We start from the raw sequence: 14559 nt of genomic DNA, 5'->3' as shown, positions 1-14559 counted from the left end.
CCACTACCTTCAGTCATATTCCTTGTATGTACACACAGGCAATTAAGATTCTCACTCTAAAGGTAAGTATTATAAGAAACATTTACCCACAATATGACAAGTAAAAGCACTCATTGTGCAGTAAAACGCTCCCTGTTAGAATTCTGCTATAATGTATACTGTTTTTAGATTATTATTAGTACTGCTGCATTAATATGTACGCTGCATGTTACTGCCGTAGATGCTGATGTTTCAATGTTGGGTAGTTTAATCTACAGCAATGCATCATATTCCATAAGATCATCATATGTTTGTTGTGTAGATGCATTTTCCAGCTCATCCTACTGGGTTTCTACATAGTTTATTTAGCTTAAGAAGTAGGATTTTCTGAATCCATAAAGGAACGCTTCATCCTTCAGTGTGTCACAATCATTCAAATTCAAAATCACCAACATTTTCGCTGGAGAAAATGTCATCTTAAAAGTAACTAAAATAGAAAAAAAGTCCAATATTTGCCTCTGAGATGTAGTGGAGTAGCAAAACAATAAAGCATGAAGTAGCATCAAATGGAAACACTCAAGTCAAGTACAAGTACCGGTACCTCAAATTTGTATTTCAAATCAACACCACAAAACCTGCCACCTAGCTGCTATATACTGACAGAAGATGTGTTTAATAGCAGCTGTGTGAGAGGCAACACATGCTGCAGACTGATCTCACTCTCACACGATACACTTATAGGCTTCTAAATTCTTCTTTTCGGAGCTCATGTGACACGTCTATGAAAACAGAGACCGTTACGGTTACATAAAGCTGTGGTATGCAAGGTCACTGATAGCAGAGACGCTGCTCATAGTTCATAATGTGGCACAGAATAAGACTTAAGAGCCACTGGAGCCATTGCTGCAGACAACACTGGAACAATAAAGAGACAAAGTAGCCAAACGTTCAAAACTTAATGGGGTTTCTCGTAGAGGGTTTCTTGGTTTTAGTATCTATTACTGCAAAGGGTGATGAAATAAAATATCTTGTAATTTTCACCAAGAAAAAACTAGGAATATTTTCATTCCATCAACCAATGAACTACCAATATGTGCACGTGCCGAGATTGGGAGTATTTCGATTGCCTCTCAACATGTCAACAGCGAGCCAGCGGTTCATAGCTAACGGTGCTAACAGTGCAAACTACGGCGAAAGCGCTGACAGAGCTAATAGTGTTGAACTGAGGGAGAACCGGATGGTGGGCGCTACGCTTACACAACGACGCTGTCGGTTAGGCTGACATTATCAGCTGTTACCGCCATACGAGAGCAGTGCAGATCGGCGGCACTAACATGCACTAACATGCACTAAAAGCACACACGGCCGGCCCGCCTGTGTCAACAAAGCGAGGGGAAGCTTGGACAACAACACACACAGATGGGGGGGTGACTTCATTGTCAGCTCAAGTGGACATTACTCCACAATATCTTTATATAAATAATAATCATTTGCTGCTATATTAATGTTCATAATGGTAAATACAGCTCCTTCAGGACTATATGTTGCTACTATTACTACTACTGCTACTGCTATTACTGCTACCATAAATATTATTACTACCACTACTGCTATTACTACCACTACCACTACTATTATCACTTATACCACAACTGCCAATACTGCTATTCCTGCTACTACCAGTACTAATACTACTACAGCTATTAGTACGACTGCTACTAGTACTACTACTACTGCTACTTCAAAAACTGACTTTACTATTACTACTACTACTACTGTTATATAAAATGCTACGACCACTACTACAGCTATTACTACGACTACTGATACTACTACTTCTACTACTTCTTCTAATTACGAATACTTCGATTACAACTTCTACTACTACTGCTACTACAAATATCACTACTGCTACAACTAGTACTTATTCAAATGCTACTAATACTTATACTGCTAATAATACTTCTACTACTACGACAACAAATATCACGACCGCTGGAATTCTTTTAAGCTACAGAAACCATTCGAATATCAAAATGTTCAGCTCTTTCAGGAGAGGGGTGACATAACTTCATATTTGTAATAGATAGATAGATAGATAGATAGATAGATAGATAGATAGATAGATAGATAGATAGATAGATAGATAGATAGATAGATAGATAGATAGATAGATAGATAGATAGATAGATAGATAGATAGATAGATAGATAGATAGATAGATAGATAGATAGATAGATAGATAGATAGATAGATAGACTTTATTTCAGACTCGGGTCCATACAGACAGATACATAAAAAGACAGACACAAACAATAAAAGTACAGAGGCCTAGCAACGCCTTACAAAGAGACAGCTGTACCAATGTCGCCACAGCTGGGACTGGTAGCGTGTGGTGCTAAACCTTATGTTGGTTAAAACAAGTACGATCCCATTTACAGAGTCATTCAGTCTACAGATGAATTTGTACATGAGATTTCTTAAAACTGTTTGGAAAGTGTTGACTCGTGCAGCCACAAACATTTCACTGGCACTACTCCATCTCGGTCTCTTTAAAAGTATTCTCATGGCGTCATTGTACGCTACTTGAAGTTTCTGTAAACTCTTTTTTTTGTAGTTTGACCACAAGTGTACAGTGTAGAGTCGAGTACAATATGCTCTGAACAGAGACATTTTCACTCCATCAGTACACATACCAAACTTGCGTGAGAGACTGTTTGCTTGTGGAGACATCATACGACATTGCCTGGAAATGTCGTTATCGTCAGACATGTGTTCTGTTAAAAAATGACCAAGATACCACCACAGCCTGACTCACAGCAGCTCTACGCTCCATCTAATGCACCACCTCTGCCCTTCACTGCAAATCAGCCTCAAACTCTTCTCAGAGGCACGACTGGGTTTGTGTACGTGTAAGTCTGTGAGCCAGTGCACTCCTCACACTGTTTGATATTTAGCACAAAGAAAGGGCCCGAAAATGTATCCACACGTCATTTACACATTTCCATATTCCCCTCTCTTTTCTGGCAGTCTCTGTGTGTGTGTGTGTGTGTGTGTGTGTGTGTGTGTGTGTGTGTGTGTGTGTGTGTGTGTGTGTGTGTGTGTGTGTGTGTGTGTGTGTTGTTCTGTGTGACAGTACAGGTTTGTATGTGTTTGGTTGCTTCCTCCTTTTGGTTTACAACACTGTTGTTAATACTGGTCGCCTCCAGAGCTATCAGGATTAAGATGGAGTATATATATATATATATATATATATATATATATATATATATATATATATAGTGTATACAGTGTATTTCTCCTTGGTGTTTCTTGTGACTTGTGTACACATTTGGTTAAAACTGTCATAAATTGTCAAAAATAAGCTATTTAGGGTGTATTCTGATGTGATAACCGCCCTACATTAGTTTTAAAACAGAGACATCGTGGTTTAACAAGCAGCCAGACGATGGTTTGGAGGTGTTTATTGATCAGCAGCTAGTCACACACCCTCTCTAACTCAGCAAAACCTGGTGTTTCCTGAATTTAAGTTCATTACCAGCCACCGATGTTAGCAAGCTAGCTATTCAATTCAAAACAACTTTATTTTTCCCAGGAAGAGCAATTGCATCCAGCAGCTCAACACAGAGACAACTAAAATAAATACACCATATTAAAAGATGAGTAAAGCATCTTGTATCAATGTTTGTAGGCATCTGACGTGCTCAGGTCTTCCTGCAACGCCAGCGCAGCCGCAGCATCATTGTAATTTATATTAACACAAAAGAGAAGTCACATTTCAGTTTGACCTATAACACATTTTAACAATGAAGGTGGTATTTAAAGCTCTTAGGCCAAAACAACCCAGAGTGTCTTTTGAACTGGAAGAGTTGTACACCTGGCCGACAGCCGGAGCTCAGAGAGAGAGAGAGAGAGCAGAAACAGAGACAGAGACAGAGTACTCGTCATTTAGTCTCTCCAGAGGGTCACTGTAAGAAAATATGTGAAACAATAAACACATTTCGGCAAACAACACGACTGCAAACTGCATCCTCCCGCCCCTCCCAATAAAGTGCAAAAGGTTAATGTCCAACTGCTGTGCTCTCCCTGAGAGGCCTGAGTGTGACGCAAGACAGAAATCAGAGCAAACAGCTGCTTTGCCCTCAATTCGTTTGACTTTCCTTCTCTCTAAAGCAGAAATGTAACTGCATCCTCTCTTTGCGTGGGTGTTTGTCCTTCTGTATTCATTCCAGCTATATCTCGGTCTGCTAAAATAACTTTTCTTTCATCAATTTTCCGCGGGGGAACAGGATGATAAAAGTTGGGGAGGACACGGAGCAGAGAGGAGATGAGAGCCGGCAGGGGTTTCAATCGTTTCACACGATGACAGGCTTGGGATTTACGAATTTTGGCCGAGAACTGACGCAAAATAAGCAAATTGAAACCAGGACTTGTACTTCCTCTTCGCCATCTCCTGCTCCCACTGCACGGCCTCATAATAACCCTGTGATTCCTCTCAATGTTCTCCATTGTGCTCTGTTCCTGTTGGCTAGAGGAGGCATTTCCTATCAGGAGTCAACCCCAGGATCCCTTCAGCTCCTTTTCTGAAAGCAAAATGTATGTTCTTGAGGGAAAAGTTATCTGAGCGGGCATCAGAGTTGTACTGAGATTTGTATGACCTTCCGGAGTAGTTTCACAGAAAAGTGAATTACTCCGTTTAAAAAGAAAAAACTCATGTACTGAGGCATGGTGAAAATGTCAAGATTATAGTAGTGGAACAGTTTCAATTTCACTCTGAACTAAGAGTACTTAAGTATTTGACAGATGTGTATGTGCTAGCTGTGGTCATACAGGAGCACATTCAGTGGTATTTTCATTTCAACATTATCATATGTTTTGTATGCCGTAGGTATTCAGTTGCTTATGGTATTGAAATTATTAAGGCCTTTCTTTGCTCCTGTACCCACAGTATAGACTTCATGTTGTCCTTTATGGTGCTTAATGGCTGCTGTTTGTGCCTGTGGATAGCTGTGACTGTGAGCTGTGAATAATTGTTCTGCGATTGATCATATAAAAAGAGAAACGGTTTCCTGTTTTGGGCTTAAAACCTAATAGTTCCTCAGGGAATTTCTCTCTATGAATAAAGACCTGTTGCCAAATAGTTCCCTTACCTCCTTTAAATGTTCCTCAGGGCACAGCCATGCTGTTCTTTGATGAAGCAATTAATTTAGATTGATATCTAGCACAGGAACATTTTGTTTTCTCCTTGAGGTTTTCATTTCTCAGAATTTGTTTATACTCTGCAGCCTTGAAGTTGGCACATTTTTCAGTTTTTTATGACTTCTTTATACAGCCGGAACAAACCCGTGGAGGACTTCACTACAAAACACACAGTTTATTGTTCAGTGGCTCCCTGGACATGGTGTATTCTTCATCATTAAACTCTGAACTGTGCTATTCCCAACCCTATCGATTTCCCAGAAAGATATGACAAGGATAATAGCTCGGACTTTGAACCATTTGGAGGGCTGACGCAAGTGTAACTTTCTAGGCAAGGGGTCGTGACGGCATGTGCCATGACCCAGTGACACCACTCCAATGAATAGATAACGGTGGCCGGAAGGTGTGATGGGCTGCACCAGCAGGGCTGTTACTGACACTGTATGTGGCAGTGAGGGACGAGAGGCCCGAGTCCTACTGGGTGACATGACCGTAGGCAACAGCCCAGTGACGAGGGTCCCCCGGCACTGCCAGTAGCTGTGCACTGGCTTAGAAACTGATGGGGTTCAATTTGTTCCACTTAGACAGGACATGTCATTCACACCACAGTATGTTTACGTGTGTGTGTGCGTGTGTGTGTGTGTGTGTCACTGTCAAGCAAGTGTTGACAGGCACATTTATTACGTCTACTGTGGATCTCATGGGATTTCATGCGCACTAAACAGGAGATAGACACTATTGTGTTCTAATAACTGCACAATCTTGTAACAAGTTAAGCCTGCTTGTTGAAACTGATCTGTTTTATCATAACTTGAGGAACGATGTCACATCCTGTATGAAGAATTACTGAATATGTATCTTCACACATTTGAGCAACTCAGCACAAATGCAGTTGTAATAACACAGTCATGCTAGCAACTGTGTGAGCGACACATTAGAGGAACATTCAGAGAGTTACTCAAGTCACTGGGATTCATCCTCTGGGTACCATGAACTTATGTACCACATTTGATGGCAATCCATCCCATAGTTGTTGAGACATTTCACTTAAAGGCAAAATTGTCAGCCTGTTGCTGGTTTGTCCTCTGGGGACCATGAATGTCTGTACAAAATGTCATCTTGATCTATCCAATAGTTGTTGGACCAACATTGCCACAGAACTGGGTCACAAACATGCCTTAAATGTGTATATACTTGGTGTACATACTACCTTTTTTGTTTTCTGATTCAGATTAAATGTCTGTAAAATAGTGTGACTCAATAAAGTGTATTCTGAAAACAATACTTTGTGGTCGAAGTCCCTAAGGATGTGTTTACATTGTGGTTTATGTCATACAGTCTATGGGTCAAAGAGGGTTGTGTGTTCTTGCGTGTAGCCAGTGTTTGAACAGTGGCTGCATGTGCTTGTAAAGTGGTCAGCAAGCGTTAAGGGTCAGGCTCAGTGGTTTCCCAGAATATGTGGACTGAGGAGAGGGAGGAGTAAAAAAGACCAGGATGGAAACTGAATGTGGTGTTTTCTAAAGACAGAGAGGGATGTGTAAACCTTCATGGACTGATTTGATCAAGCTGACACACATTGCTTTGCCAATAAAAACTACAGTTTTACACAGGTTTGCTCAAAGAGAAAAATTATAACCCAGTGTGCGACAGATAAAAGTAATTTAATAAATAGTAAACTTCAGATGTGCTGGTAACCAGATTCTGTTACCTCTGTGCAGAACCAGGCTAGCTGTTCCCCCCTGCTTTTAGTCTTTGTGCTAAGCTAAGCTAACTGGCTGCTAGTTGTAGCATCTTATTTACCGTACAATCATGACAGTGGTATCAATCTTTTCCAGTAGTACTGAAGTACTGTGCTTAAGTATCATTGTGTGGTATTGTACCTTACTTGAGAGCATCTATTTTATGTTACTTATTACTACTCCACTACATTTGAGAGATAAATATTGCACTACTCTGGCTCCGCTTCAGGCTTTTAAAATCCTGATATACTTTGATTAGTATATATAAAGCCTCAGTACAGAGGCAAGTAATTAACCTCTCATTGTGCAATTATTCTCAATGTAGGCAAAGCATTTAAAGGCTGAGAAGGAACTGGACATGTGTCACACTTATTTTCCAAACGCACCCGCTGTTCTTAATTCTCGCACACTGGCAGCAATTGCAGCACCACAAATTACCCGTTAATTATGAAAATGTTTTCATTTTCTCAATACGTCATAAAGCGGTCAGAGCTCAGCTGTTGTCCATCCAAACTAAACTGACCTGATCACAGACCAAATGAAAAAACATTAAGTTGTATTTATCTTTTTTCTTAGGTGGGAGCATATTGGAGAAACTTTAGAGAAACACAGACACTGCGTGCTGAATATTGTGAGAGGGCAGAACAACAGTGGGTTACCATGACCTGAGAGCTGAACACCGATGGATGGATGCATGCAGCACAATTAGAGATTAAGTGATTATACATTACCGTATATAGGACACAGGTGGGCTCGGCCTTGAGACATGCTGGTGTTACACGGTTCATGTAAACATCAGCGAGGTTATGTAATCGAGATAAAATGCTGGAATATATTTACACAGTACGTATAGCGTTGCCCAGTTTGAGAATGATGATTCAGTTTCTCATTGTGCTCAAAAGTCAAATCAGCTGATTTGTGACCATATCGATATACATATATTTACTGTGTAAAAGTTTTAGAGTAGTGTTGATACAACTTGTTTTTTTTTTAATTCTGTATAGTTTCACCTCTCCAGGTGTCTAAAACAATTTGAATGAAACAATCTGAAAAGACAACATCCCTCTCTGGTTAACCTGGTCGGTTGAACAATATTCAACTTGTGACGAGGGGTCATGAATTCACATTGCGCTCATTTAAAGGGGTGCAAGACAAAATAGTGGTTTAGTATTTCTAACTTATATTGCATATAAGATGAAACGACTTACATGAGATACTTACTTGATACTTGCCCATGATTGATTTATTGTTCCATGACTTTAAATAGTAAAAAGCTCAAGTTCAGAATCGTCTCTCATGTGTCTAACTGACGCCACAAATCACAACCAAAGACACAGCTGCCCTCTGGTTTAGACGCTGAGTTTGATGAAGTGTTTGTCTCCAGGCCTCAGACGGAGAGACTTTACTCCGGGTTAATCTACAAGAATGTGATGAGGTGAAGCCCTCTTCAGGCGTCTCTCTGCTTTTATGTGGCCTGTAGGGTAATAAAAGGGGTCAACAAATACAAGAATGCCAAGGCGTCAATTTTCAAGTATAAGATTGGCAGGCAATCAATCAGAGAAGGCAAACTAATCATAAAAAGTGGGAGTAGGCAGACAGGGGGGGGGGGGGGGGAAATAAGAGAAAAAATCAGGAACAAGAAACGAGGCTGGACCGCTCTGAGTAAAAGGGCACAACAGATGATTGTTTATGAGCGGTATGTATATGGAAATGAGGAGCAGGTGTGATCAGGTGACGATCAGGGGACTGGAAAATGGCGGGAGCCGAATGAGGACTCCTGCAGGATAGGCAGGAAATTAATCTTACATCATGAGCTCATTTTATTTTGGATACTTACTGGAGTATTGATCCATTGTGGTTCTGCTACTTTAACTTGGCTGTAATCAATATTTCTAACACTGGATCAAATGATTGTGTAATGTGAAAAGCGCCTAAAGATCAGATGACCACGTGCAACACAACATTTCAATTAAACAGTTTCAATTGACATGTTTGCTTTGACATGGAAATGTGTCTCATTATTGTCAGCTACACTAAAGCTATCTAAAGTCTGTCCACCAAAGTTAGCATGAGCTCACATTTGCTTCTGAGCTAATTAACAATGTCTTCAATTAGCTCAGCCATATACAGCCCATATGGCCAGATTAGTGGCACAGCAAACACAAAGATGGCTAACATTAACTATATGGGAAGATTATAAGATAGCAGTGTTGTTTTGATTGGCTCTAAGAGTTTCTGCAGTTTGGTTTAATTTTGTGTGTTCTTGCCCTGCTGTTAGTGTTTTCGTTTTTTTTTTTTATCAGTATACATTTAGATTATGGACTCAGTAGTAGAGGAGAAATGCTGCCCCCTATTTCTTTGAAGCAAGTGGCCAGATCTTACACATTGCACCTTTAAGGCTATAATAATCTCTATAATTAGTATCATAGAGACAATTATTCCCTATTTGCTTGTATTAAAACCAGAGCCTTGAGTTGTACTTGTATGAAGAATAAATGCTGTTACTGACTAAAGACAGCGTGGCCCTTTAAATTCCACTGAACTCAATGTTCTCATGAGGAATTGAATATTCAGTAGAGTGTGTTCAAGTAGAGATCTGTACTGTCAATATCTTAACGCTCGTGTGGCTGCAGTGGGTCAGTGCTGCCCCCCTCTGGTCGTTTGAGGCAAGGCAAGGCAAGTTTATTTGTATAGCACATTTCAACAACAAGGTAATTCAAAGTGCTTCACATAAAACCATTAAAAGCATCAAAACATAAGGCAAAAGAAAAGGAGATTTAAAAACAATTAAAGAAACAGTGTAAGAAATAAAATTCAGTAGTAAAAAGTAAAGGAGATTTAAAACATACATTGAAACAATAATTGATGTCTCCCTGAGACATTAAGCTGCACGCAATCAACCATACACTGCCGCAATTCTGCAATTACTCGCACACAAACCACGTCTGGAAAAGATCTCTGCCGATCTACGTTTTATAGTGTACGCCTTGCACGAACTCGGTCCCGGAGGAAATGGCGATATATTGTGCAGTCCTTTTAAAACCATTAAAAGCATCAAAACATAAGGCAAAAGAAAAGGAGATTTAACAGCAATTAAGAACAGTGTAAGAAATAAAATAGAGTAGTAAAATGCAGGAAATTGATTAATATATTAATTGAATGTGGTTCAATTAAAGGCAGCAGCAAACAGAAGTCTTCAATCTTGACACTACACGTGATAATAACCAAACGAGGACATGAGTTTTTTCTTTTAAGAGAGGTTACTCTTCTATCACACTGCATTTGTCGAAAAAGATCCTCCATACTACTTAAAAAATAATAATAATACTTTGCTTTGAATAATAATAGGTTTTGTTTTCTTGGAACCAAAGTCAGTGAATCTCCACAGATGTAGCCGCGAAAACAGAAAACAGAGCTGCAGGTGCTCACGTGCTGCCTCTTGATGAGCAGACCGTGATGTCCTCTTCTTCTACAGGAAGTGATGACGGAGACGTTGCATCTGACAGCAGGCTCTCAGACAACTAGCGATCCGTCCTGTCGAGTGGTGATGTGGTTGAGGGGGTCAATAGGTGTCACAACGCCAAACACCATCTGCCTCTGACAAGTTGGCACCATCCGCCTTATCCGGAGAGAGACAGCATAGACTGAAGGTACACTGACATTACCCACCAAACATTGAAGAGCAGACTCAACATAAACTACAGTACATTTCAGAGTTGTTGTACATTTATTATGGAAACACTTACAAAGCCACAACATTTCTAGCCAACGAGGAGGACACAGTGAAACACAACTTCCTCTTATCTTCAAGCAAGCGTTGCACACTTTGCTTATTAACCTTCTGGGGGAATGTTAGATGAAAACATCGATACCACTAACATATTTGTCTGTTGAATATAAGCCCCCAGCAGGCCGGAGGCACCACCAGGGCGAAGTGGATATGGGACAGCTTCCCCAGGTTGGAGTCAGGTACATCTGAGAACACAAGTGTAGACGAGCATGTAAATATGTTAGCCTTGAATGTATGTAATGTGTGCAGTATGCAGACACCGCGTGTCTTTCTACTGATCTGTTTGTAATGCTTGCCGATCACCTTGCTGACAGCATCTCAGGGTTCGACCTTCCTGGACAGAACGGTTCCCAGAGCCGCGCTGTGGAAGCACACAAAGTATTGGGATTAATACCAGAAGAGGATGTGACATGTTAGAAATGATGTCTGCTTTGTGTCCTGCGTTACATCATCTTGCTGTTTATTTCTACAATAAATATGTTAAACTCTACCAAGCAACATAATATGCAAAATGTGCAAATTGAGGAAAATGTGTGATTCTATAATAATAAAATTGAGTTAACTTGAATGATAGAAATGAATAATGGAAGCTGACTTAGAGGTTTTGACATTGGGAACTAATTATTATTTCATTAAAAACTGGAGGTTGTGTATGTATGAAGAACCCACACTTGGCCACTAAATAAAACAGTCACAAATAAAAGATAAAAAATACTGTCTCTGAGTGTGTTTTAGTTTGATTTAGAGTCTGAAAGAATCCTGTGATGTATAAATTCTGCATTATTTCATTTTGAATCACTGTTTGGAAGTTGGAATCGCTTCCTTCCTTTTTCCCAACATCAACATTTCTTCTGTGAGATAAATCATCTTTAAAGCTCGGGTAGGTATTTTAGAAAGACAGATCCAAAAGCATCCACATCATACAGCTCTTATTATTGGATGGCAGCGCTACACACTACAGTTAAGATAGTATACCAGAATACCTACACGACAACTGGAAGCCCTTTTTTCTCTGAAGGCATGTCACAGTAGAACAAAAGCACATGTGTAAACAATAAAATGCATAGCTGAACTTCATTTCGCGGCTTCAGTTTCAGGGCCCTTATTGCTCATTCTGCAGCTCAGCTGTCATGATTTACTGGAACATAAAGGAGCCATTGCTAATGTTCGTAGTAACACCTGTGCTTTTCCTACAAAATGTCTCTCATACACAAACACAACTCTGCAAGTGCACCAACTAGTTTAGGGTGGCTGCAATTCAATCTGGAGTGAACTGGGGAGTAATTAATCCCCATCATGTGAAAGAGCTTTTTCTGAGGAGGCTTAAACTGATGCCTCTGACAGGTTTCATCCTCACTGAACCCAAAAAACCTCACCGGGCTGCCATCTCGAGACGGTGCAGCTGAGGAGGTGCTGTGCTGAAATCAAATAAATACTTTGCTGTGCCGTGTGTGGGATCTGGCGGCATCTAGTGGTGATGTTGCAGATTGCAACCAACTGAAACTTCTCCCACGTGCCAAGCTTTCCAGAGATTTAGGATGACTAACACAAAAACGCAAATGGGCCTATCTAGAGCCAGTGCTTGGTTTGTCCATTCAGGGCTACTGTAGAAACATGGCGACTGGCTCCGTGAAGAGGACCCCCTCTGTATGAAGATATAAACTGCTCATTCTAAGGCAACGAAAACACTACAATTCTTATTTCCAGGTGATTATACACTGAAGAAAACATATTTAATCATTTGTCTATTCCAACAGAGCCCCCTAAATGCTACACAATGTCCCTTTAATGTAGCACCAAACCTGATTGTTTGCTGTGCTTTGCTCAGTTGGCCAAAAGAACAACAAGTTTAATTTTGTGTGACAGCTGCCAACATAAAAGGCCTCAAGCTACATGATACCTTAATGTTCCTTTCTTAACAGCAGCCTTTTCTTCTTAAGCAGGAAGCCAACGGGCACAAAGCCGTGCAAACAAGCCCTTGATGAAAGCAGCGACGGCTCTTCCGCCTGCATGCATCAATATAATACGTCAGCATGCATCATTACCTGAAAGAAGTCTCTTTTTGTTTTACAGGTAACACTCCGCACTCTAATTTACTGCTGCTGATCTAAAATCACTTCCCGTCTGCCAACTGCACACTGAAACGTCTCAACCAGGAAGGAGAATAATGCTGTTGTTGCATTTTCATTCAGACCTGCAGAAAGGACACACACTAGGCACATGACAAGATCAAGGGGTCGTGACAGTAGAGGCCGGAAGTTGCTCCCAGACCTCATTTAATTAGCAAGTCTGCACTGCCCAGATGTGTATTTCATCATCGCGTATGATGCTGGGACCACCTCATCCACGACAGTAACATTACATCATAACATGTACATGTACAAATGTGGATATTTGGTTCATACTTCTTACTCCCTGCTTTGAACATCCTCCAGGCTTGTCAAATCATCTGTTTACTTGTTTTTGTCAAAACAATAACAAAATGAAATGTTTGATGAATAAACCAGTTGCGTATTTATGTTACATCTTTAATCCGTAATGTTTCTGTGTATATTTGATATGCCAGGCTGTTCCACTGGTAACCCCGTGTTTAACGTCACATTGCTATGAATTGTGGGTAATTCTCTTGTTTCTTCTTGATAAACTGCCGGACCATTAGAATATGTCTTTTACTCGTATCCACTAAGTCTCTGATCTGGTGGGATGAATGTAGCCTGTATATGCAAACAGACACTGTCTGATGAGCCATGGAATAATGAGCTAATTACTGATTGACTGTTCAATAGCAGGACCCTCAAACTGTAGCAGCTAAATGGAATTCAGCCATCTTTAATTATACTATTTATACTTGTGATTTTTTCCTACTGCAACATGTCGAAAATCTGCTGCTTTTGACCTCTCAAATATGAATATTTGCTGCTTTTTGTAATCTTCTATGATGTTAAACTTAACATTTGATGGTTTCTGCCTAAATTTGAGTGATTATATCTAGTTTAAATAATTTTACCTATCATTTAATTTGATTTCAATTTTTTTGACAGATTGGAAAAAATATGCCAGACAATCATCCTAAATAATAATACATATGCATGCATTTCATAATTCATAATTTCAATAGCAAGATTTTGGTTTCTATTTTAATGTTGCCCCAGACGTCTGTGGGTATTTGTTACTCATTTAGAATAATTTAAGTAGAAAATAGGCAAAATAAATAAAGTCAATGTTACAGTCTGTGTAACTCGAACCTTTAAATTTAACAGCATTTCATGCTAAACGCTTTGTTCATTAAAGAGCCGCACACTCACCTGTCTGTCAGACGAGACACCAGCAGCTCAGTTTAAAAAAATGGCGGAGCCTGGATATGGCCACAGACCGACGGGACCAACACACAGCTCAGTGTAAAACAACCCGAGCACTCAAACCTTCTTTCCTCAGTCAGTCTTGTCTGCTGTCTTGAGTTTCATGTTGGCTCAGGCACACACAGTGAACCAGGTGAAGAGAACAGGTGGTGTTGTTGCTCATATCTAACTTACAGCTAATATGGTGTTACAATAAGGTCCTTACCAGAGGAAAATGATTGGCACTACATTGCCTGATAATTAAAGGATGACTATATCTCTGTGCCATGAGGTTAATACTATTTTACAGCAGTTTTGATTTTTTGTTAACGGTTTCCACTGTTTTTGTCTATCGTGTATTTTTTTGTCTGTATTAATCACTGAAGTCATGAGAATGATCTATAATTCAGTATAAAACTCAAATGTAAAAGTAGAACGAACACACAGTTGTGTTTGTTCTTAATAAAATGATTTAGTTTGAAGCTCCTCTTGGTTGGTGCCATGTGTTCACAAT

This window comes from Melanostigma gelatinosum, assembly GCF_949748355.1.
Source record: "Melanostigma gelatinosum genome assembly, chromosome: 10".
Taxonomy (NCBI): domain Eukaryota; kingdom Metazoa; phylum Chordata; class Actinopteri; order Perciformes; family Zoarcidae; genus Melanostigma; species Melanostigma gelatinosum.
This window is presented reverse-complemented; position numbering follows the sequence as displayed.